Source organism: Nycticebus coucang, chromosome 20, assembly GCF_027406575.1.
Source record: "Nycticebus coucang isolate mNycCou1 chromosome 20, mNycCou1.pri, whole genome shotgun sequence".
Taxonomy (NCBI): domain Eukaryota; kingdom Metazoa; phylum Chordata; class Mammalia; order Primates; family Lorisidae; genus Nycticebus; species Nycticebus coucang.
In genome coordinates, this window is record NC_069799.1 from 265,299 (window position 1) to 289,100 (window position 23,802).

General features: G+C 38.6%; 1 pseudogene; it reads right to left on the reverse strand.

Annotated features, from left to right (window-relative positions):
• The window catches only part of LOC128573084 (kinesin-like protein KIF11), a 53,990-nt pseudogene that overhangs the window by 28,807 nt on the left and 1,381 nt on the right, over window positions 1–23,802 (reverse strand).

The window sequence follows — 23,802 nt, forward strand, 5'->3', positions numbered from 1 at the left end:
GAATGTATGATGTTGGTATTTTAATAGGAATGACATTGAATAGGTAGATTGCTTTGGGACGTAAAGACATTTTAACAATGTTGATTCTTCCCATCCATGACCATGGTATGTTCTTCCATTTATTAATATCCTCTGCTATTTCCTTTCTGAGGATTTCATAATTTTCTTTATAGAGGTCCTTCACCTCCTTTGTTAGGTATATTCCTAGGTATTTCATTTTCTTTGAAACTATGGTGAAGGCAGTTGTGTCCTTAACTAGCTTCTCACCTTGACTGTTATTGGCATATACAAAGGCTACTGACTTGTGGACATTGATTTTATATCCTGAAACATTACTGTATTTTTTTTTTTTTTGGATGACTTCGAGGAGTCTTGTGGTTGAGTCTTTGGGATTCTCTAAGTATAAAAATCATATCATCAGCAAAAAGGGAGAGTTTTACCTCCTCTGCTCCTATTTGGATTCCCTTGATTTCCTTGTCCTGCCTAATTGTATTGGCTAGAACTTCCAGCACTATGTTGAATAGTAAAGGTGACAGAGGACAACCTTGTCTGGTTCCAGTTCTAAGAGGAAAAGCTTTCAGTTTTACTCCATTCAGTAAAATGTTAGCTGTGGGTTTGTCATAGATAGCTTCAATCCATTTTAGTAATGTGCCACCTATGCCTATACGCTTCAGTGTTCTAATTAGAAAAAGGATGCTGGATTTTATCGAATGCTTTTTCTGCATCTATTGAGAGGATCATGTGATCTTTATTTTTGCCTCTGTTAATACGGTGGATAACGTTTATGGACTTGCGTATGTTAAACCAGCCTTGCATCCCTGGGATGAAACCTACTTGATCATGATGTATGACTTTTTTGATGATAAGCTGTAATCTATTGGCTAGGATTTTGTTGAGAATTTTTCCATCTATATTCATGAGTGAGATTGGTCTGAAATTCTCCTTTTTGGTTGGGTCTTTTCCTGGTTTTGGTATCAGGGTGATGTTTGCTTCATAGAATGTTTTGGGGAAGATTCCTTCCTCCTCAATTTTTTGGTATAATTTCTGCAGTACAGGAATAAGCTCTTCCTTGAAGGTTTGATAAAATTCTGGTGTGAAGCCATCTGGACCAGGGCGTTTTTTAGTTGGAAGCTTTTTTATTGATTCTTTAATCTTAGTGCTTGAAATTGGTCTCTTCAGGAGATCTATTTCTTCCTGGCTAAGTCTATGGGGAGGGTGTGATTTCAAATATTGATCCATTTCCTTCACATTGTCAAATTTCTGGGTATAGAGTCTCTGGTAGTATTCAGAGGTGATATCTTGCATCTCTGTGGGATCAGTTGTATTTCCCCTTTATCATTTCTGACTGAGGTTACTAGAGATTTTGCTTTTCTATTTCTTGTTAGTCTGGCCAATGGTTTATCTATTTTATTTATTTTTTCAAAAAACCAACTCCTTGTTTTGTTAGTTTTCTGAATGATTCTTTTGTTTTCAATTTCATGGATCTCTGATTTGATTTTGGATGTTTCTTTTCTTCTACTGTGTTTAGGCTTAGATTTTTCTTCTTTTTCCAATTCCATAAGGTGGCTTGTGAGTTCGTTGATGCGCTCTCTTTCTGTTTTTCGAATATAGGCATCTAAAGAGATAAATTTTCCTCTCAAAACTGCTTTTGCAGTATCCCACAGGTTTTGGTAGCTTGTGTCTTCATTGTTGTTATGCTCAAAGAAGTTTATGATTTCCTGTTTTATTTCTTCCTGTACCCATCTGTTATTCAACAGAAGGTTGTTTAATTTCCATGCCTTTGTGTGGGGTTGAATATTTTTGTTAGAGTTGAGTTCCACCTTTAGTGCCTTATGGTCTGAGAGGATACAAGGTAAGATTTCAATTCTTTTGATTCTGTTGATATTTGTTTTGTGTCCCAGGATATGATCAGTTTTGGAGAATGTTCCATGGGGTGATGAGAAGCATGTGTATTCTTTATCTTTGGGATGGAGTGTTCTATATGCACCTATCAAGTTTTTCTAGGGCCTCATTTAAATATCTTATATCTTTGTTTAATTTCTGTTTAGGGGATCTGTCTATCTCTGTAAGAGGAGTATTAAAGTCCCCTATTATTACGGTATTATCAGATATCATATTGCTCAGACTGAGTAAGGTCTGTTTCAAGAATCTGGGAGCATTTAAATTGGGTGCATAAATATTTAGAAGTGAAACGTCTTCTTGTTGCATTTTCGCCTTGACCAATATAAAGTGACCATCTTTGTCTTTTTTGACTTTCGTTGCTTTAAATCCACATGTATATGAAAATAAGATTGCAACTCCTCTTTTCTTCTGAATTCCATTTGCCTGAAAAATTGTCTTCCAACCCTTGACTTGGAGTTTTAATTTGTCTTTTGAAGCCATTTGCATACAGCAAATGGATGGCTTGTGTTTTTTAATCCAGTCAGCCAATCTATGCCTCTTCAGTGGGGAATTCAAGCCATTAACAGTAAGATAATTGATAAGTGTGGTAGTATTCTATTTATCTTATTTTGTGAGCGTCCATTGCTTAGTTTTATCTTTTGCATCAGTGTGGAAGTTAGGTTCTGTCAGTTCTTAATTTGCTGCTGATCCATTGTGATGGTCAGTGTGTAGAACAGGTTGAAGTATTTCCTGTAGAGCTGGTCTTATTGTGGTAAATTTCCTCAATGTTTGTATATCCATAAACGATTTGATTTCTCCATCAATTTTAAAGCTTAGCTTAGCAGGGTACAGAATTCTGGGCTGGAAATTGTTCTGTTTAAGTAGATTAAAGGTAGATGACCATTGTCTTCTTGCTTGGAAAGTTTCATTAGAGAAGTCTGAGTCATTCTGATGGATTTGCCCCGTAGGTCAACTGGTGCTTACTCCTGGCAGCTTGCAGAATCTTTTCTTTTGTCTTGACTTTGGCCAGGTTCATCACAATGTGTCTTGGAGAAGCTCGGTTAGAGTTGAGGTGACCTGGGGTCCAATATCCCTCTGAAAGCAGTGTGTCAGAATCTTTGCTGATATTTAGGAAATTTTTATTTATAATGTTTTCTAGTATGGCTTCCATTCCTCTGGGGCATTCTCCTTCCCCTTCTGGGAATCCTATAACCCGTATGTTGGAATGCTTCATAAAGTCCCATAATTCTGATAGTGAACGTTCTGTTTTCTCTCTCTTCTTTTCTGCCTCTTTAACTATCTGAGTTATCTCAAAAACTTTGTCCTCTACCTCCAAAATTCTTTCTTTTGCATGGTCTAACCTGTCACGGATACTTTCCATTGCATCTTTCAGTTCCCTAATTGACTGCTTCAGTTCCTTCAGCCCTGCTATATCCTTTCTATATTCTTCATATAGTTCATCTCTTATTTGATTCTGCTTTTTGATTTCCTTTTGGTTATTTTCCACTTTATTAGCAGTTTCCATAATTTCCTTCTTTGTTTCCATCATGTGTATTCTAAATTCCCTTTCTGTCATTCCTAATATTTATTTTAGGTGGAATCCTCTGCAGTAGTTACCTCATGGTTCCTTGGAGGGTTTTCTCTGGACTGGTTCTTCATGTTGCCAGGAGTTTTCTGTTGCTTCTTCCTCATGAGTGATTTCTTTTATCTGTTTCCTTGCCCTAATTTTCCTTTCACTTCCTCTTGCTGTTTACGTTCCATGCCTGTGGACTAAGGTTTTGATGAGTCCTTTTGGTACAAGAGCAGAAGAATGAGAAGGTTGAAGAGCAAGAATGGAAGAAAGAAAGAGAGAAAGAATGAAATTAAAGAAAAGAGAGAAAGGAGAGGGGGTGGGTAAAGGGGAATATTGATAAGAAGAGAGGCACAGAAAGAGGGAGACAGAGCAATATAGGTGTACAGTAGGGTACTTTGACACAACCTTAAAAGAACTCCAACCTCTGGGGGTGCCCGGTTGGGTGATTCTCTTGAGGTCAGCAGCTCTTTGCTAACATGATCGGACATAGTACCCCACCTCCCCCAAGTAGAGAGGAAAGACAAAAATGCTATAAATCAAACCAAAACAAGCAAACAGAAAATTTTATGGGATAAATATGGGTGAAAAAACAAATAATAGCGGTAGAAACACTAGCAAAAATGAAGTTCTAATTATTGAAAAAGGCAGCAATGGGAAATTGTATTTAAACTAGAAAAATGAAGAAAGAAAAGAAAGGAAAAAATCTGTATGGAAAAGATTGAAATTAAAACAAACAAAACAACAACAACAACAAAATAAACAAAAAACAAACAAAACAACCAAAAACAAAGCAGTATATATATCTTGTTGAATATTGTCTGGGCAACAGGTAGTCTTCTGGGTTATGAGATGTTAATCACAATGCTGATATGACTGGAGGCCTCCGCTGATTTTTCAAACTGCACAGGGTGGAGACCCTAAATCTCTCTTCAGCCCTCTTAAAAGGCACTTTAAACTTCTAAACTTAGGTAAGCAGAAGCTTTCCCAGGAAAGTGCTTGTCGCTGGGATCACTGCTGAGTGGCTATCCACTTACCCAGTGTGCCAAAACCAGTCTCACTCTGCCCCTGAGGGTTACGGCTGTAAGGCAGCTCAGTTCCCGCCTTTAGGCTCCTCAGTCACTAGGTTACTAGCTCCCGCCCAATCCTTGCTTCGCGACCCTGAGGGCAGAGCTTGCCGGGGCAGTTCTCTCACAATGGCTCCCTGCGGCCCACAGCTGAACACTATTAGCTCCGTCTTGCTCAGTGGCTCAGTCTGAGGCCCTAGACCATGCCCAAAGTTCTCTGCACTCCTGCCCAAGCTCTCCCCAAGGCAGTTCAACTGAGTGCCAAGTCCAAAAACACCAAAGCAGTTCACAGGTAAGGCCTTTCTTGTTTGTAGTCTCACTGATGCTGTACTTACAGCTGCTGGCGGGATTAGACCCATCAAACACATGCAACCACTTGCCAATTTTCCACTGTTTTTGTCCTCATCTTTGGGTCCAGAAGTCTCTTGCTGACTCCCTGTATCCTCAAAGGGATGATTATAGGCATATCCCACCAGCCAGAGATGCCTGGAGTTTTATCTCCCCAGACTCATGGTCCCCAGCTGCAGGGAAGCTGTTAACTCGGCTGCCATCTTGCTTTCACTGTCCAGAGATTTAGTAATTGGCCAAGTTCCTATAAGAAAGGTGTGGGAAAGAGAAGAGACTTAAAATTATGACACTGGAACATTTTTGCTGTATATGATGACAAGAAGTATTCTCCATAGGTGAAATTATAATACAAATTCTTAACAAGAGATCTTTAATTCCATTTATCCCCTACAAAGGAAAGCACTGGAGGTGCTATTAAGAGGATAATATAGGGATTTCTGGGAGGGAAAATTAGCAAATTTTGCTCTTTTAACTATGAAATGATGAATTACTTTCAAGGTACCTCAAGAGTAAACAGACAAACCCAGATGCCATATTATGTTTAAGAATATTAATGGACGGGAGGCTGGATTGCTTCAGTTCAGGAGTTGGAGACCAGCCTGAGCAAGATGAAGACCCCATCTCTAATAATAGCTGGGTGTTGTGGCAGGTGCCTGTAGTCCCAGATGCTTGGGACGCTGAGGCAGGAGGACTGCTTAAGCCCAGGAGTTTGAGGTTGCTGTCAGCTATGATGTCAACACACTCTACCAGGGGCAACAAAGTGAGACTTTATCTCAAAGAAAAAAAAAAGAACTTTCATGGATATACAATTGATTGTTTGACTGATAGCATTACTAAAAGGGAAAATTAATGCAGATAATTTACTGGATCAAGCAATCCAAAAATATTATCAACTACTAGAGCTGAATAATTTTTCAAAACCTAGTTGGATATTAATAAAATGTAAATAGAGTCTTATCTTTGTTCACATTTGACATCTTTAAAAACAGGCTCTTATAAGTACACATCATGCTACACTGAAGACCAAGAAGTGCTGAAAGTGGATCCAGGATTCTTGTTCCCTGATCAGTCTGTTGATTGGCCAATATCTCTGAATAACACTTCACCTGACAATAAACGTCTAATATTCGGATTATAAATAAAGCCGAATATTAGGCTTTATCAGGTGTTAAATTAGATTTATCTGCATGTAAATATGTGTTTGAGTTTTACATAATGGTTTTATTAGTGTTCACTTCAAGTTTTAGAAAACCTAATAATTAACTTACTTAATGAACTTGAACTTCCTTCCTTATAACCAGAAAGCCATTAGATACTTTTCAGATCAGTCCTTTTGTTTTGATTTCTTAATCAGTTGTCTACCTTTTTTTTCTTGAGACAGAGTCTCACTATGTCATCCTCAGTAGAGTACGTGGCATCACAGCTCACAGCAACCTCAAACTCTTGGAATTAAGTGATTCTCTTGCCTCAGCCTCCCAAATAGCTGGGACTACAGGCACATGCCACAACGCCTGGCTGTTTTTTTGTTATAGTTGCAATGTTGTTTATCTGGCCCGGGCTGGGTTCAAACCCACCAGCCTCAGTGTATGTGGGTGGCGCCATAACCACTGTGCAAGGGGTGCCTTTTCTTGTTTATTTGTTTGTTTTTTTCAGATGGAATCTCACCTTGTCACCCTCAGTAGAGTGCTATGGCATCATAGCTCACAGCAAACTCAAACTCTTGGGCTCAAGTGGTTCTCTCGCCTCAGCCTCCCAAGTAGCTGCAACTATAGGCACTCGCTACAATGCCCAGCTATTTTTAGAGGGAAGGTCTTGCTCTTGGTCAGGCTGGACTCAAACTTCTGAGCTCAGGTGTTCCACCCACCTTGGCCTCCCCAAATGCTAGGATTACAGGCATGAGCCACCAGGCCTGGCCTAGTTGTCTACCAGTTTTAACCATTTCAAAACAACTAATTTATAAAAAGCAGATCAGCCTTAAAATATATACCTCAAAAGTTCTCAGTAGGTTTAAGGTAAATACACCATATAGAGGTATGAGAAAGTGTGGCAATTCCAAACTGCCAAGAAATACAAAAAAAAAAACAACTAAAAAGTGGCGCTTTCAGGTAATATAATCACTACCACCGCCGATAGGATGATGTAAATGCTGTTAGATGCTCATAAGGTCATTTCCTCTTTAGAAAATAGAGCTACTAATAAAATATCCATCTATATTACCGGGAGGAATAAACACACAGTGAGTTGCTCAGTAACTATTAACTATTGGCTCTGCGCCCATAGCTCAGTGGTTATGCCACCAGCCATATACACCAAAGGTGGCGTGTTCGAGCCAGACCCAGGCCAGCTAACCAAAAATGACACTGCAACAAAAAATAGGCAGGCATTATGGTGAGCACCTGTGGTCCCAGCTGCTTGGTAGGCTGAGGGAAGAGAATCACTTGAGCCCAAGAGTTTGAGGTTGCTGTGAGCTGTGACACCACGGCACTCTACCAAGGGTGACATGGTGAGACTGTCTCAATGTTAACTATTATTTTTAATAAGTTTTGATGTTAATCATTTCTCTGAAAAGTTTCATACTTATAACTAGAAAAAAATAGCACTATTATTTTAAAGTTGCTTTAAATGCAGGTATTACCTAAAAGAAAAGTCTTGTGATTCCTTCTCTTGTTTCAAGTGATAGGGATATGAATTCCTTCCCCTTAATTTTTGAAAGAAAAAGAACTCTTTACTCCTCACTATGTCATGTCAACAGTTTTACTGACCAAATAGCTATGCCATATCATAATTGGCTCATTTAATAAAACTTTAGATGTTCATTATTAAAATTTGTAGAATACCAGAAGTTGTATTTCATATACCTAACATTTATAGATTATGGTTTGGAGATTTAGTTTTGGTTTAAAGCTTCATATACTAAGGAAGGAAGATAAATAATGAACTACATTTATAACCAATCAAGAAAAATTAAAAGCACATTAATTTACATTTTAAATGTCATCAATGAGACAAAAACAGTAAGAAATCAGGTCTTAGTTAATGAAAGGTAGTAACTGTCCATGTCATCCTATCAAGTTATAAAGTAGCTACATGTTAAATGTTATAACCATTTTCCCACAAGGATATATTTCTCCATATTCATCTTTCACCTTGATGTGAGGAAATACCAAGTTTTGTTTATCATACTGTGCTTCAGCATAGGGTTCTAGATGTAGTAAGTCCTTAAATATTAGCTGATCAAAAGAAGTATTCTCAATTGTTTCATATTCATTACCATTATAGCCAACAGTGGCTATGGTATTTTCACGGTTCTAAACTAGTTTTACAACATTCAGATTGTGTAACGTAGATTGAAATGTTCTTTTATATTCTCCAAGTCAGTCAAACAAGATAACTGTGAACATAGCCAGGCATTGTGGTGGGCGCCTGTAGTCTCAGCTACTTGGGAGGCTAAGGCAAGAGAATCACTTAAGCCCAAGAGATTGAGGTTGCTATGAGCTGTAACACCACGGCATTTTACCGAAGGAAACCTAGTAAGACTCTGTCTCCAAAAAGAAAAAAAAAAAAAAAAGATACCTGTGAACAGGTTTGCTATATTGTGTTTAGGTCTTCAGTTAAGATTCCACATTGTTCTGTGATTCAACCAAGGAAGAAATTGTATTTTCTTGGGTTGATGTAGATTATTACAAAGTATACTGAGGAAGCCATCTAATTCCTTTTTCTGATCTTGTAGCTTGGAAGAAAATAGGAAAATTAGTTTCCTTCTTAATTAACGTGTCAATTTTTAGATACTAAGAGCATAACATGTGTTACCTTATCAGCCACAGTCAATGAGGTCTTAAATCTATGCTTTAGCTGACTATTGATTTTCAATGTAGACACCACATTGAAAGGAGGATAAAATAATTTCCAGTGAACTTAGAAGGTCAGACTTAGTACATTCTGGTTTAAAAAATAAACAGAGTGTTATAGAAGAATATTTTTATTTCCATAAACCTAACTAACTGGATAAATGATAATATCTTAAAATAGTTTCCTAACTATGCTTACACATTAAAATTCTCTTTCCAGGCAGTGCCTATGGCTCAGTGAGTAGGGTGCTCTCCCCATATACTGAGGGTGGTGGGTTCAAACCCAGCCCCAGCCGAACTGCAACAACAACAACAAAAAATGACCGGGTGTTGTGGCAGGCACCTGTAGTCCCAGCTACTTGAGAGGCTGAAGCAAGACAATCGCTTAAGTCCAAGAGTTGGAGGTTGCTGTGAGCTGTAATGCCATGGCACTCTACCAAGGGCAACATAGTGAGACTCTGTCTCAAAAAAAAGTACTTAAATAAATGAGAAAATAAAATAAAATAAAATTCTGTTTCTATCCTCCATCCTTTATAGCCCACAGAGATATATCTGTGTATCTAGAGTTCATATTCAGAATAAGTCACTTATTCCTGCCTCCAGTAGTAATTAAGAAAATGGTCACTTAGAGACTGGGTGAAGTGGTTTACCCCTGTAATCCTAGCATTAGGATTAGACAGGAGGATCCCCTGTCTTAGGAGGATCCCCTAAGTTCAGGAGTTCAAGATCAGCCTGAGCAAGAGTGAGATCCTGCCTCTACAGAAAATGGAAAAATTTGTCAGGCATTGTGGGTGCCTATAGCCCCAGCTACTTAGGAGCCTGAAGAAGAAAGACCACTTGCACTCAGGATTTTGAGTGTGCTATGAGATAGGCTGATCCACGGCACTCCAACCTGGAGCAAGAATGAGATTCTGTTGAGAGGAAAGAAAACTGCCCCTTAGGTCAGGAGCGGTGGCTCGCACCTGTAATCCTAGCACTCTGGAAAGCCAAGGCAGGTGGATCGCCTGAGCTCAGGAGTTGGAGACCAGTCCAAGAAAGACCAAGACCCCATCTCTAAAAACTAGACAGGCGATGTGGCCAGTGCCTGTAGTCCCAGGTGCTTGGGAGGCTGAGGCAAGAGGATCGCTTAAGCCCAAGAGTTTGAGGTCGCTGTGAGCTACGACTCCACAGCACTCTACCAAGGGAGATAGTGAGATTTTGTCTCAAGAAAAGAAAAGGAAATTGTCACTTAACGCACAATAATTTCTTAACTGTCTAATGAAAAAGAAGTCAGAAGAATGAAAAATGGCAGTTAATTGATAACATTTCAATATTCCAAACTGTGAGTAAAATACTATCAAACAGCATCATATATTACTTTCATAAAAGAAACAGCAATCAAAGCAGCAAACTTCCTTATCGTCTCCTTTTAAGAAATTGTCACAGCCACCCTGTTCAATCAGTAGCCATCAACATTGAGGCAAGACCCTCCAAGCAGCAAAAACATTATGACTTGCTAATGACTCAGATGAGCATCAGCATTTCCTAGTACTAAAGTATGTTTTAATTAAGGTATGTACAATACTTTTTAACACATAATGTGATTGCATACTTAAATAGACTGCAGTGTAGTATAAACTTTTATATGCAGTGGGAAACTAAAACATTCGTGGTCCACTTTATTGCAATTTTCACTTTAGTGTGGTTGTCTGAAACCAAACATGCAACATGTCCAAGGTATGCCTGTATATAGAGAACACCATTTAGTGAATGAATCAATTTTTGAAGTTGGTATTAACAGAGTATGTTTTAACTTTGTCAAATTTGGGTGCCTAAAAATACTATCAAATAGTGTCATATAAGCATTGAGTCAAGACAAAGGGTCAGCTAACAGTTGTGGTACTTACTTGGAAAAATGTTTAATAAGTATTGTTAAATTCAAAAAAGAAGGCAGAGAGCCTCTGCATATAAAAAAATAGGTGATACAGATAAGAACTTCTTGGACAAACCATATCATTATAGAATAATATCAAGGATGATTAGATGAGTGACTTCCATAGAACTGTGGAGGAAAAGTTTTACAGTTAAGCCCCAGAAGGGCATGGCCACACAGATCGAACCCCAATAATTTTTCCTAGAATTCTGAAAGTTATTTTTCTTGGATCTTACATATTACCATCACGTATTACTGTAGTTTTAAAATTAAGTATCTAATATCCCTTTTGGTTGGGTCCAAGACCTTTGGGAAAAGGATGACTTATCAATTTCTGGGCCAACTAACAAACAAGTCATGGGTCCCCCAAAATCATGTGGTACTAAGCCTGCCCTTTATTCATTAGAAAGGTCACCAGCAATGCCCACTTCTAATGTTACAAGATATGAGTGAAAAACGTTTCAAATGTATCATGTGATTCTCCAAAAATATTTTCAGAGATATACTAACAATAAGTTCTTGTTGCACAGTTTTACTCTCTGCTGCTAATGATTGAGCTTTTAATATCATCTTCAGAATCTGAGAAACATGAGTAGACACATTTTCTGGAATAGACCTGAGAGATCCAAGTGCTACTGTGGTAATGCTGTCTAATGCAGAGACACTGGAAGACAGTAGATTACCCATAACGAAAAAGCGGGGGTGGGGGGGTGGGGGCGGGGGGCGGGTAAACTGTGACATAAATATATTTAAATAGAGCTCAAACCATTTCAGAGAGTTTGACAAAATTGTATCCTTGAGGAATTTTCAATAACAAGTAAGCTTAAAATAATTGGCTCACTACATAAGAAAGGAAATAAGTTAAATATACGTTATACGTGTTCTAAAGTGTTCTGTAGGACCTTGACATATTTGTAAGTGTATGAGACCCTTAACTATAATGCCCATAAACCAAGAATTAGAATATTCTAAAATTAATCTCTAACCAAAACTAACATTTCAATAATTATTATCAGTATTCCTACCATAATACAGTAGGAAGAGTTCATAGAAGAAAAGAGAAACTATAAGTCAATACCAAAATTTATAGTGGTTGGCTTAGTGTGACTGAAGCCTAGGTGATTCTTTTATTTTTACATTTCTGGATCTACAAATTTTCTATAAGGAGGATAGTATTTCACAATAAACTATACTGAAGAGCATATATATATATATGCAGATAGAAATAAAATGGTTAAAAATAATGGTACAGGCTCAGTGCCTATAGCTCAGTGGCTAGGACACAAGCCACATACACTGAAAGTGGCAGGTTTGATTCCAGCCCAGGCCTGCCAAACAACGACAACTACAACCAAAAAATAGCCAGGCGTTGTGGTGGGTGCCTGTAGTCCCAGCTACTTCGGAGGGTAAGGCAAGAAAATCGCTTAAGCCCAAGAGTTTGAGGTCGCTGTGAGCTGTGATGCCACAGCACTCTACCCAGGGCAACAGCTTGAGGCTCTGTCTCAAAAAATAAATAAATAAATAAAATAAATAATGATACATACACATATTCTGACAATCTATAAGAAACCTTCAAGGTAGATGTTCCCAAAAGAAAATAAAGTTGGGGAAGGGAAAAGACGGAGGGGAGAGAGGAGAGTGGGGAGGAGGATTGGTGTCCTCTCACCTAATGGGTACACTGTAGGGGTATATGGCACACCTCCTAGGTGAAGGGCTCAACTACAACTTGGACTTGATAAAACAAATGCAGACAATGTAACCTAATCATTTCTACCCTTATATTAATCTGAAACAAAAAGGAAAAGAAAGGAAAAATGTTTACACACAGAAAACTAGAAAGAGACCCAGGAAATGTAACAGTAATATCTATAGGGAATGGGCTAGAATCAGGAATAAAGAGGACTTTTATAAATATACTCTTAATCATTTAACAAACAGCATTTTGTAGAAAACAGGGGGGGGAACCCCTAAAATTTGTTGTTGAAATTCAAAGACAGTAAAAGAATTAATCTCTAGTCTAAACACAGTGAATGCACAGGGGAGGGTATTAGAGGCACAGTCACCTAAGTTTTATAAAACTAAATTATCAGTTTTTAAATTTGCCTCACACTAAACACATAAAACACTAGAATATAAATGTTTTAACTTACCAAACAAGAGTCTGTGAACTTCTAGCCTGGCCTTTTGTTTTGAGCTGCCATCCTTAATTAATTGTTCCATATTACTAAACAGACTAAGTTTTTGCCAAAAATAGCCTGAGCTTCTGCATTGTCTTGATCAACTGCCTTCTTCCCATCCAGTCTGGAATGGAGGCCAGACACATCTTTTGTGGTGTCTTCAACTGTGCTAAGCAGCTATATAATATTTTTAAAAATAAATGTTGATGAGATAGACATGACAAAAGTAAGCTAATGAAAATATCTGTGCTACATAAGGATTTCTCCTGACAAGAACTAGTAAATTTTAGACACTGTATCAGAATAATTACTTAATCTCATGCTTCAATTTATTTAGATGCCCAGGAATGTTTATTTCCTCTCTGCTAGCCATTTATACAAGCAAGGAAAAGTGATTTAGCCAATTTATTGCAATAATTATGCTTCTTGAAAATTTTTTTTCCTATTATGTTCACCACTTCCTCCAAAGTACACCTAATAAGAAATTAAAGACTTTCAAAATCTTGGGGATGCATAAGGTTCAATCAGAAAAAGCACCATAGCATCATGATCCTAAAGTCCACAAAATATACTACAAAGTCATGTTCCATTTTCAAGACTCCAGGACTAGTTTTTTCTTAAGTCAGCATTTCCAGGGAGAAAAATATAGATGAAACAGTAAAACGATGATTTTTAAATGGACAGGAAATATCATTTGGAATGAAGAAAAAAAAACCTCACAATTAACACTTAAGCACAGAATGTTACTTCTACCCATTCTCTAATTTGTTTAATTTAATTGTTAAGAAGTTAAATTTCTTTCCTTTTTTTTTTTTAAGAGACAGACTCTCACTTTTTCACCCTCAGTAGAGTGCTGTGCCGTCACAGCTCACAGCAACCTCCAACTCCTGGGCTTAGGCGATTCTCTTACTTCAGCCTCCCAAGCTGGGACTACAGGTGCCCGCCACAATGCCCAGTTATTTTTTTCTTGCAGTTTGGCTGGCGCTGGGTTTGAACCTGCCACCCTCAATATACTGGGCTGGTGCCCTACCCACGCTACCCAAGAAGTTAAATTTCTTTAATACTTAATGCAAGTACAAATGAAAACAAAGGACAAACCTCGCTAGCAGCATCATGAAGTGTCACTTCAGTACTTCCCAAAACTGATGTGATGTATTCTTCTTTAACAAGTTGTAATTTAGTTTCTTGCAAATGTTTTTGAGTGCTTTCAAGTTCCTGTGTCTTATTTTGCAGGTCATATTTACACTGGTCAAGTTCATTTTTATTAGTCATAAACAACTCTGTAACCTAAATATGTTAAATATTAAAAATTTAAAAAGGCTGATCTGGTTGTTAAGACATCTGGCTAACCCATAATATGATGTTGGAAGAATGAAACTAATTACTTCATACAAAAGTTATAACAAGTGACCAGCTATTTTATATGGCACCTGTCTTCTTCCTGTAAGTTTATTCTAAACTGTGAGATTAGATCACAGGTCTGGTATAGGGATACTGATTCTTCAGTTTCCTTCCAACACTGTCTATGGATTTTAATACAAATGTATTAAAGAGTCCGATCTGTCGCCTAACTTAGTTATCACTTTGACTTAATACCCTTTCTCTCCCAACATATGTATCCCTTCCTCTGATAATCATGTCAACAAAAATGCCTTGGCACTCACTATCTTGTAGCTATACAACAAAACTGCATTATTCAGCTATCTTCTGAAAACATTGCATTCATTTGGCTTTTTCATGATCACTGGCTCCCACGGGAAAGAGACATGTGAGTTTTCTAGGCTTCATGAGGCCCTGGGCTCAAAACAAGTATAAGTTAAATATAACTCACATGGCAGTTGATGTGTTAAACTCCTGCTTCCCTATATCACTCTTTCAAATTTCTTCAAACCTTGGAGCAGCCCCTGAGACTATACTGGTTGCTCCAAATGATCTCCCCATCCAAATCCACTCCAACCCCCTGCATTTCTGGATTATTTCCTTATACTCATTTTATTCCTTTTTGTATAAAAATCTCAGTGGCCTATTTGACTTCCTCTAATTCTGCAGTATTTCTCCCATAATAATATAATTATCAACAAAAATTTCTGGGATTCACCAAGTTAGAAATGCTATTGATAGCCCTCTACTTAAAGTGTGCTATACTATGTGTTATATACTATATGCTATATATTATATGTTATAGCGTGCTCTATTACATGAAGTATTTGCATCTGAACTATACGCATGATGTAAACCCATGGAAAACATGCTATTTAAAAGAGTAGGGGAAAGAGCAGTGCCTGTGGCTTAAAAGAGTAGGGTGCTGGCCCCATATGCCAGAGGTGGCAGGTTCAAACCCAGCCCTTGCCAAAAACAAAAAACTGCAAAAAGAAAAGAGTAGGGTAAAGTATCTTGTATTATTAACCATTTAAAAACATATTTGTAAATGAAAATGAACTTTAAGTTACTCACTTCATTCTAATGGATCAATGGGCATTTGTCAATACACGCACAACATGTATGAGAAAAACACATGGCCTTTGACAAACTTGCCTCTCCTGGATAGGCTGCTGCGGTCCTGTGAGGCTTCAGCTTTACATTCTTAGCTTTTCATTTTTCTTGTGATTCTGGATTTCACAACTTTTAATGTTTTTACTTTGTGAATGCTGCAGTTCTTAGTGCTTAATAATAACAACTTTGCGACAGGCCATTTACATAACAGAACAGGAACACCTGGAAAAGGAATGGCTGTTCACCAAGGTCTCCACCTGCTTTAAGTCACTTGTCAATGTCTGGAATTGCCAAGGATCTACTTAAAAGATGTTCTCACTTCAATTGCTGAAGTGATGACTGGTGGAGAAAAACTCAGCAATCTCACCTCGCTTTAGGAAAAACCACAGTTTATGGACTTGGCCTCTCCATCCACCACATTCCATGCCCATGTAATTACCAAATGATTTTTCCCTTTTACCACATTGCATGCCCATGTAATTACCACAAGATTTTTCCCTTTCAGAATCATTGAGATTACTCAAAATCAAATAACAGTGAGACAAGGATGTTGATTATTCACACAGTGCACAGCCTTGGTACCTCATTTTCTCTTTCTACATCTTGAGACATATTCTTGCAAAAGAATTTTTCAACAGATCCTTAAAGAAGAAAAGAATTTTAACACTGAAGGCAGAAGGAAAATCAAACAGTGACATATCCCTCTAGTCTAATAAGCAAATATTCCAGCTCCCCCAAGGGGGCTGTAAGTAACCACATTCAACTCAGAGAAAAGAAAACCTATCTGGAAGCTGTGACAAGTCTGTGAATTTCAAACTCTAAATCATCAAGAAAATCAGTTTGCTAATGACTCGAGAAAAGATCCTGGCCTTTCTGCTGCCAGAGGACATCTTAGTTTGATTATATGCTCCTATTACATAGTGATGAACTAGTAGGCACCAATTATAATCCCTGAAGAAATAGTGCTTTCCATGTAATAGTGACTCCTTTATTATCTCTTTACAGACTAAGAATGAAATAACTTTATTTCAGGTGATGAAAAGAAGAAAGCTATTGCATGGATTCACTTATTTCATCTGACAAAGGTAAGGCACATTTTGTCATAATTGTCAGGCATAATTTTTAATCTTTGGGAAGAAACTACCTACATGGTTTGTGATTACATCAAGCTGATATGACCTTTCCACATCAACCTGTACAGAAACTGAAAGCTCATGATATTAAAGCCTTAAACTTGGCCAGGTGTGGTGGCTCAGGTCTGAAATCCTAGCACTCTGCAAGGCTGAGGTGGAACGATCACTGAAGCTCAGGAGTTCAAGACCAGCCAAAGCAAAGTGAGACCCTGACTTCTCTGAAAATAGAAAAATTAGCAGGCATCGTGGTGAGCATCTGTAGTCCCAGCTACTAGGGAAGCTAAAGCAGGAGGATGGCTTGAGCCCAGGAGTTTGAGGTTGTTGGGAGCTAGGCTGAAGCTATGGCACTCTATCTGGGGCAACAGAGTAAGACTGTCAAAAAAAAAAAAAAATCCTTAACCTTGACCATTCCGTTCCTTTCAGGAATTACTGACATCAAAGTACCGAACTGCTTTTCACTTCCTCCCACTTTCCCCATCCAAACAAAACATACCAAAAATGTTTTGTTTACAATAACTTGGCTAGAAACATTATATACTGATAACAATGGAAAGTTGGATGAATGGCATTATAAAAACTCTCCGTAGACTTTTTGTAAATTGTCCGTAAATAATAAAATAATTTCAAAATAAAACATTAAAAGAACAAGATAGTGACAACAGTGATACAGCCTGCTGACTACAGCTAATTGCCGTATGCTGGCTGAATCAATGAAGAGAGAAAATGCATGGTGAAATGCAAACCCATATTTTATTGTAACCATTTCTTAATAAATATGCCTTTACTATTGAAAAGCCACTTTCACCATTAACTAAGATTGACTCTCACTGGATTAAATATTTAAACTTCAGACATGAAACTATAACAGTACTAGAGGAGAGTGCAGGGAAAACCCTTAAAGAAATCAGTCTGGGCAAGTATTTTATGAGGAGGACCCCCAGACAATTGAAGCAGCTTCAAAAATACACTACTTGGACCTGATCAAACTGAAAAGCTTCTGCAGAGCCAAGAACACAGTAAGTAAAGCAAGCAAACAGCCCTCAGAATGGGAGAAGATATTTGCAGGTTATGTCTCTGACAAAGGTTTAATAACCAGAATCCACAGAGAACTCAAACTTACAGGCAAGAAAAGAACAAGGGATCCCATCGCAGGCTGGGCAAGGGACTTGAAGAGAAACTTCTCTGAAGAAGACAGGCGCATGGCCTACAGACATATGAAAAAATGCTCATCATCTTTAATCATCAGAGAAATGCAAATCAAAACTACTTTGAGATATCATCTAACTCCAGTAAGATTAGCCCATATCACAAAATCCCAAGACCAGAGATGTTGGCGTGGATGTAGAGAAAAGGGAACACTTCTACACTGCTGGTGGGAATGCAAATTAATACATTCCTTTTGGAAAGATGTTTGGAGAACACTTAGAGATCTAAAAATAGATCTGCCATTCAATCCTGTAATTCATCTACTATGCATATACCCAGAAGACCAAAAATCACATCATAACAAAGATATTTGTACCAGAATGTTTATTGCAGCCCAATTCATAATTGCTAAGTCATGAAAAAAGCCCAAGTGCCCATTGATCCACGAATGGATTAATAAATTGTGGTATATGTACCATGAAATATTATGCAGCCTTAAAGAAAGATGGAGACTTTACCTCTTTCATGTTTACATGGATGGAGCTGGAACATAGTCTTAGTAAAGTATCTCAAGAATGGAAGAAAAAGTATCCAATGTACTCAGCCCTACTATGAAACTAATTTATGGCTTTCACATAACCCAGTTATAACTTAAGAATAGGGGGAAGGGGGAAAGGGAGGGGAGGGAAGGGATGGTGGGGGGAGGGAGGGTGATTGGTGGGATTACACCTGTGGTGCATCTTACAAGGGTATATGTGAAACTTAGTAAATGCAGAATGTAAATGTCTTAATACAATAACTAAGAAAATGCCAGGAAGGCTATGTTAACCAGTGTGATGAAAATGTGTCAAACCGTCCATAAAACCAGTGTATGGTGCCCCATGATCACACTAGTGTACACAGCTATGATTTAATAAAAAAAAAAAAAAGCCGTGAGATCGGGTATTGGCCAAAATATCCGGGATTCTAGTGAGAAACAGATTTTAAGCTCCAGATGTTAAATGAAGATATCCACTCCTATGCTGGACCTCTTAGAAGTTTTAAATACAGGATGGAATGTGTTTGCTGAGCAGAACTGTTGGAATTCTTTGCCTCCATGATCCAAGTGTAGGAGGAATAGCAGGCAAAGAGGGAAAATGGGATAGAGAGGAATTGCCAAACCTAAGTGTTTGCCCATCAGTCTGAACTCCCATGCTCCCAGCAGGGGAGCCAGGTCCCTGCCCTGCCTGCCCTGATGTGCCATAACCAGCATCGCATTCCACAATCCAACCTGCAGTAAGGCAATACGGAAACCCAGCCCTACAATGAAAGATTAGAAAAGTGAAGAATGGGCTCACATCCTCATCTGAAGTACTGATGTTACCACCTACAGCTATTTAAATCAGGGAAAGAAGAAAATTTAAGTACTATGGACCCTTTCCCTAGGAATATTATTTCTCCAGACTCACCTATGACAAATGGACTTTTATGTAGAAAATAAGTATTTCACTGAGTTTTAGGGAGAAAATCCATTCCTGGAGTGGGCAGACCTCAAATCCTCTCCATAATGTGGATCAAACAAAGCAGCGCCTCGCACAGTGTTTGGTAAACAGCATGCATCCAATAAATGGCAGCTTCCTTCCTCTAAGTGGCCTCAGGAATACAGAGTCATATATTAATGTCTAAATACAGGCTTCTTGGTGATATTGAATGTGATAACGGAGACAAAAAGAATCTATATATCTTTTAAAAAATAAAAGTAAAGAACACAGGTATCTCAGTGTTTAGGGCGCCGGCCACATACATGGGGCTGGCGGGTTCGAACCCAGCTGGGCCTGCTAAACATCAATGACAACTGCAACAAAAAATAGCCAGGCATTGTGGAGGGCACCTATAGTCCCCGGTACATGGGAAGCTGAGGCAAGAGAATCAATTAAGCCCAAGACTTTGAGGTTGCTGTGAGCTGTGATGCCATAGCACTCTACCGAGGGCAACAGACATAGTGAAACTCTGTCTCAAAAAATAGAATATAAATTAGGCAATAAATGACTGAAGATAAATCAGCAGGGACTGAAGGATACAGCATTTGCATAAACAGGTGCAACAATGAGACTAAAGTCCGATGACGTAAAAGGTATTTTGTATTAGGTTTGTTCAATCACAGCCAATAAAGCCCTTCCAAGGATCAAAAAGAGCAGGCTATGACATTCTAGGATATATGGGCTTGGTAGGCTGCAAATGGAACTTTTTGCTAATTCTTCCATTTTTATAATAAACCTTTTGTTACAGAATAATTTGGCTGTACACGAAAGCACTAGCACACAGAATCACTTCATGACGTATCTCTTCCGTTGCTGTACCAACACAGCCCTTGGGAGCCACAGAAAGACTGATGTGCAGAGAGGTCTTTAAAGAGATTCTGATGGCCCCTTTGTCCACTAGCACACAGGGTTGAAACTGACACTTCCTCCCTCCTCAAGTGGCGACAAGAGGAAGGGAAATGAAAGCATATTATAAAAAGTGCTGCTTGTGACCTTCAATCAACATTCTGTGATAAGGGATTTTTGAAGTCAGGTTTTCAAACTCGCTCTTGAGATCACAGATATTATGAGGGCTCATCCAAAAGTGCTGCTAACATTCCAGCAGTTGGAGTATCAGGAATCTAGGCGCTCTTTCTTCACCCCTCTGTATCAGTTCCTCCTGGATTTTACATTTTAATTGGGTTTGGCACATGCAACTTTTCCCTTTTTATTTCCAGCAGCCTCACAGATTATACCATTTGGCTTATTAAAGACTTGGCCACCTACCAATGGCGTAAGCACTGGGATAAATCTCAGTGGAGGGTCTCTCCTCTGGGTCATCGGCTGAGCCTGTCTTGAAAGGCTTGAGATCTATAGCAATAAAGGCACAGGGAGACGATGTAATTGCTCATGGCAGCTGTGGTTTGCACTTGCTTATCAGAGAGAATCATCTTTGGGAAATTCGCACATATATCTCAATGCCATCATGATCACACCTAGCTCACAAAAAATCTCTCTCCAGTCTAAGAAAAGTGCTTAGCACAGTCACTTCTTAGCCTACTTTATTACTATAGTTAAGTGACCAGAGTTCATCATTCCCTTTATGTATCTGCAACACCAAGAGTCCCCCAGTAAGGTTTTCTTTGCTAAACTACCCAACAACTTATCATTTGGAAACAAGGAGCCCCCTGAAACCTACGACTGTACAATCTTTATGCCTAAGAGAAACAGACAACCTAACATACAATTTAGGTACAGACTGCTCAGCAGACTTCATCCTTTTCTCTACTGCCTAAAAAAGTGGGGTATCAACAGTACGGTCCCGTCTATTGTGCATAAGAAATCTCTTTCCTTATGCATAATTCTATAATTTTTTTTTTTTTTTTGCAGTTTTTGGCTGGGGCTGGGTTTGAACCTGCCACCTCCGGCATATGGGGCCAGTGCCCTACTCCTTTGAGCCACAGGTGCTGCCCTCCTTATGCATAATTCAATGCCTTTCACTTCCAATTTCTGTGTGGCCTTACCTGGCAAGGCGGATGGACTGTATGCCAGCCGCCAGGGTGGCAGACAACTTTGAGCATTTTGTTAAACCACTGGAATCATGCAACTCACATGGAGATAAAGAACTCAATGACTCAGAGGACTAAGAACCTTAGGTCTCCTCCTACCACTTAACAGAGGCCATTTGCCTTGGCCCAACTGCGTTCCAAGCAGATGTCCTTTAGGCGCTTGGAAAACAAAACCCCGTTCTGCTCTCAGCGAGCCACGGCACTGAGCACACCCAGCCTCCTGAGCACTGAGCACACCCAGCCTCCTGAGCAAGGGGCGATGGAGGGGGAAAGCCCAAAAGGCTGGGAAAAGGCAGGAGTTTTTCTGTGCTCGTTACAGTAAAAAAGGTACAATTAGGGAAAGGGATAAACATAGAGAAAATAATTATTATATTTAGACAATGAAAGAAGCAAAAAGACAATACAAAAGCCTCTTTGCATACCAAGAGTCATCCAGATGAGACAACGTGAGGGTGCTAAGCAATGCATTCTTTCATCCCACATTACTTTTGTTATAATTGTCATTTCACAACTACTTCCAAGACCTTTCACAGGAGAAATAAGATGCAATGCTTTTCCAAAGTTTGGCAGGGTTTAAGGTCAGGAAACAAAACAGGTTGCACATTTGGAAGGTGGAAGCTGAGCTGATGTCATTCTTCCCACGTATTTTGAAGGCATCTGGATAGACTTAATAAAAAACCCCAAAGAGGGCAGCACCTGTGGCTCAAAGAGGTAGGATGCTGGCCCCATATGCCAGAGGTGGTGGGTTCAAACCCAACCCCGGCCAAAAAAAAAAAAAGAAAAACACAAAAGCACCTGACATTTAAAAATCTATTAAGAGATTTTTTTTTTCCTGTTAAGAGATATTCTGTAGAGAATTACATATTTTCAACCAAAAGGGTATGTTCCTGCAGCCATGGAGGTACTTTCACCATCCCAGCCTTAGGAAGAAAGGACACACAGGAACATCAGTGAGTTACACCAAAACCACTGATGACATGACAGCACAAGACCTTTCTGAATCTGCTTATTCAGAGTTTTCTTCTATATACTATATTTGTAAGATCTTCAAAATAATCCTCCAAAGCAGATGGGGCACATATTACATCCATTTTACAAATGCAAAGACACTCGGTTAACCAATGGCAGGGCCATGACACATACCCATGTCCTTAATTTCATTTTCTGAATTCCAGCACTGGTTAAAGGATGCCAGAAGAAACAAGAAACAAAGTTGAGGAAATCTCTGAAAGAGTTTTCTTTAGGAGATTCATCTACAGAAGATCCCCTGAGGCAGAACACGATATGAAAGATAAATGAGGGTTCTTGCCATCTTGGAAGAAAAGGAAAGAAATGGAGACAGGGTGAGTACTGATGTGATGATGCTGAGATGCTAGAGGGAAACTGAACACATTTGCAAATAAGCAAACAATTTTTCCTGTGGCCCCACTGGTTTGAGTAGTACTTCTATCTTTGGTGACCTAAATAATCCTGATATATACAGTGAGACTGGGCACCCCACCACTCTCAACACAGTCCACACTTCCTCCCTCTATGACCATTCAGGCTCTTTTCACCAACTAACCCTCTTTTCTCACTGGTTGAACTCCTATCTATCCTTCAAAGCCCCCTTATTTACCATCCACTAAATAAGGGCTTTCCTGATTTCACCACTATGATCAATTATTTTTCTTTTGCTCCTCAAACACATTACTTGCATTTTTCTTATAGAACTTCATCCTCTGGAGTAAATGTCTCTCCTTCACCCTGTCCAGTATCATACACACAGCAGATCTTCAAAGTATAATCAATTTTACCACATTGTATAAACCAGAATTTTAACTAATTTCCCAGAACATTGCCAGTCTTGACACTATGCTATTTAAAATGTTAATATTACGTGTCAAAACAAAAGAACAATCAAACCTTGACTTTGTATCTCCACATGTATTGGATAAACATGACCCTATCAGCCATGACCCTGGATATCATTTGGGGGATAGAAAAACATAACCTCTCTACAAGTATAAAATTTAAAAAGCTACAAATCCTTCACGTTTCATACTAAGCACATAGCTCTTATTTTGCAGAAGGACTCTGTTAAATGCTCTGAGGAAAGGCATGTTCCTCAGCTTCTCAAATCTTATGAGAATATTGTATTTCACCCTATGTCTTCTATCATTTCGGCTGTTTCTCAAAATACCTTTGGAATGTTATACTTTCCTAATGTTCATAACAAATCATGTAACCTAGTTCCAAAACATAAAGAGAAAGAATTCAAAGAAAAAATGTATTTTTTGCATAAAGATCTAGCAAGTATTTTACATTCCTAATCTGGCTTTATTCTATGAAATAAAAATGAATTAATTATTTTCTATCTCTACAGCACTCCAATTGGAGAGGCAGATTCTATTTTCTAGTGCTCGGTTCCTAAAATGTATTTCAGATAAAAGGCATAGAATGTGTATTTCCATACAATCTACTAGACAGCAAAATGAATGGAGCTCTCGTGCTCAGAAAAATGCTAGCACCTGAGAGAGAGAGAGATTCAGAAGAATATAGTAGCTTTTACCTTTCTGAATAACTGCTTTGTAAAATTACTTTTAATTAGCTAATGACTTTTGTCTGCCAGTATAAAGCTGATGTTGGCACAGTGTCTTAAAGTTTATACTTTAATAAT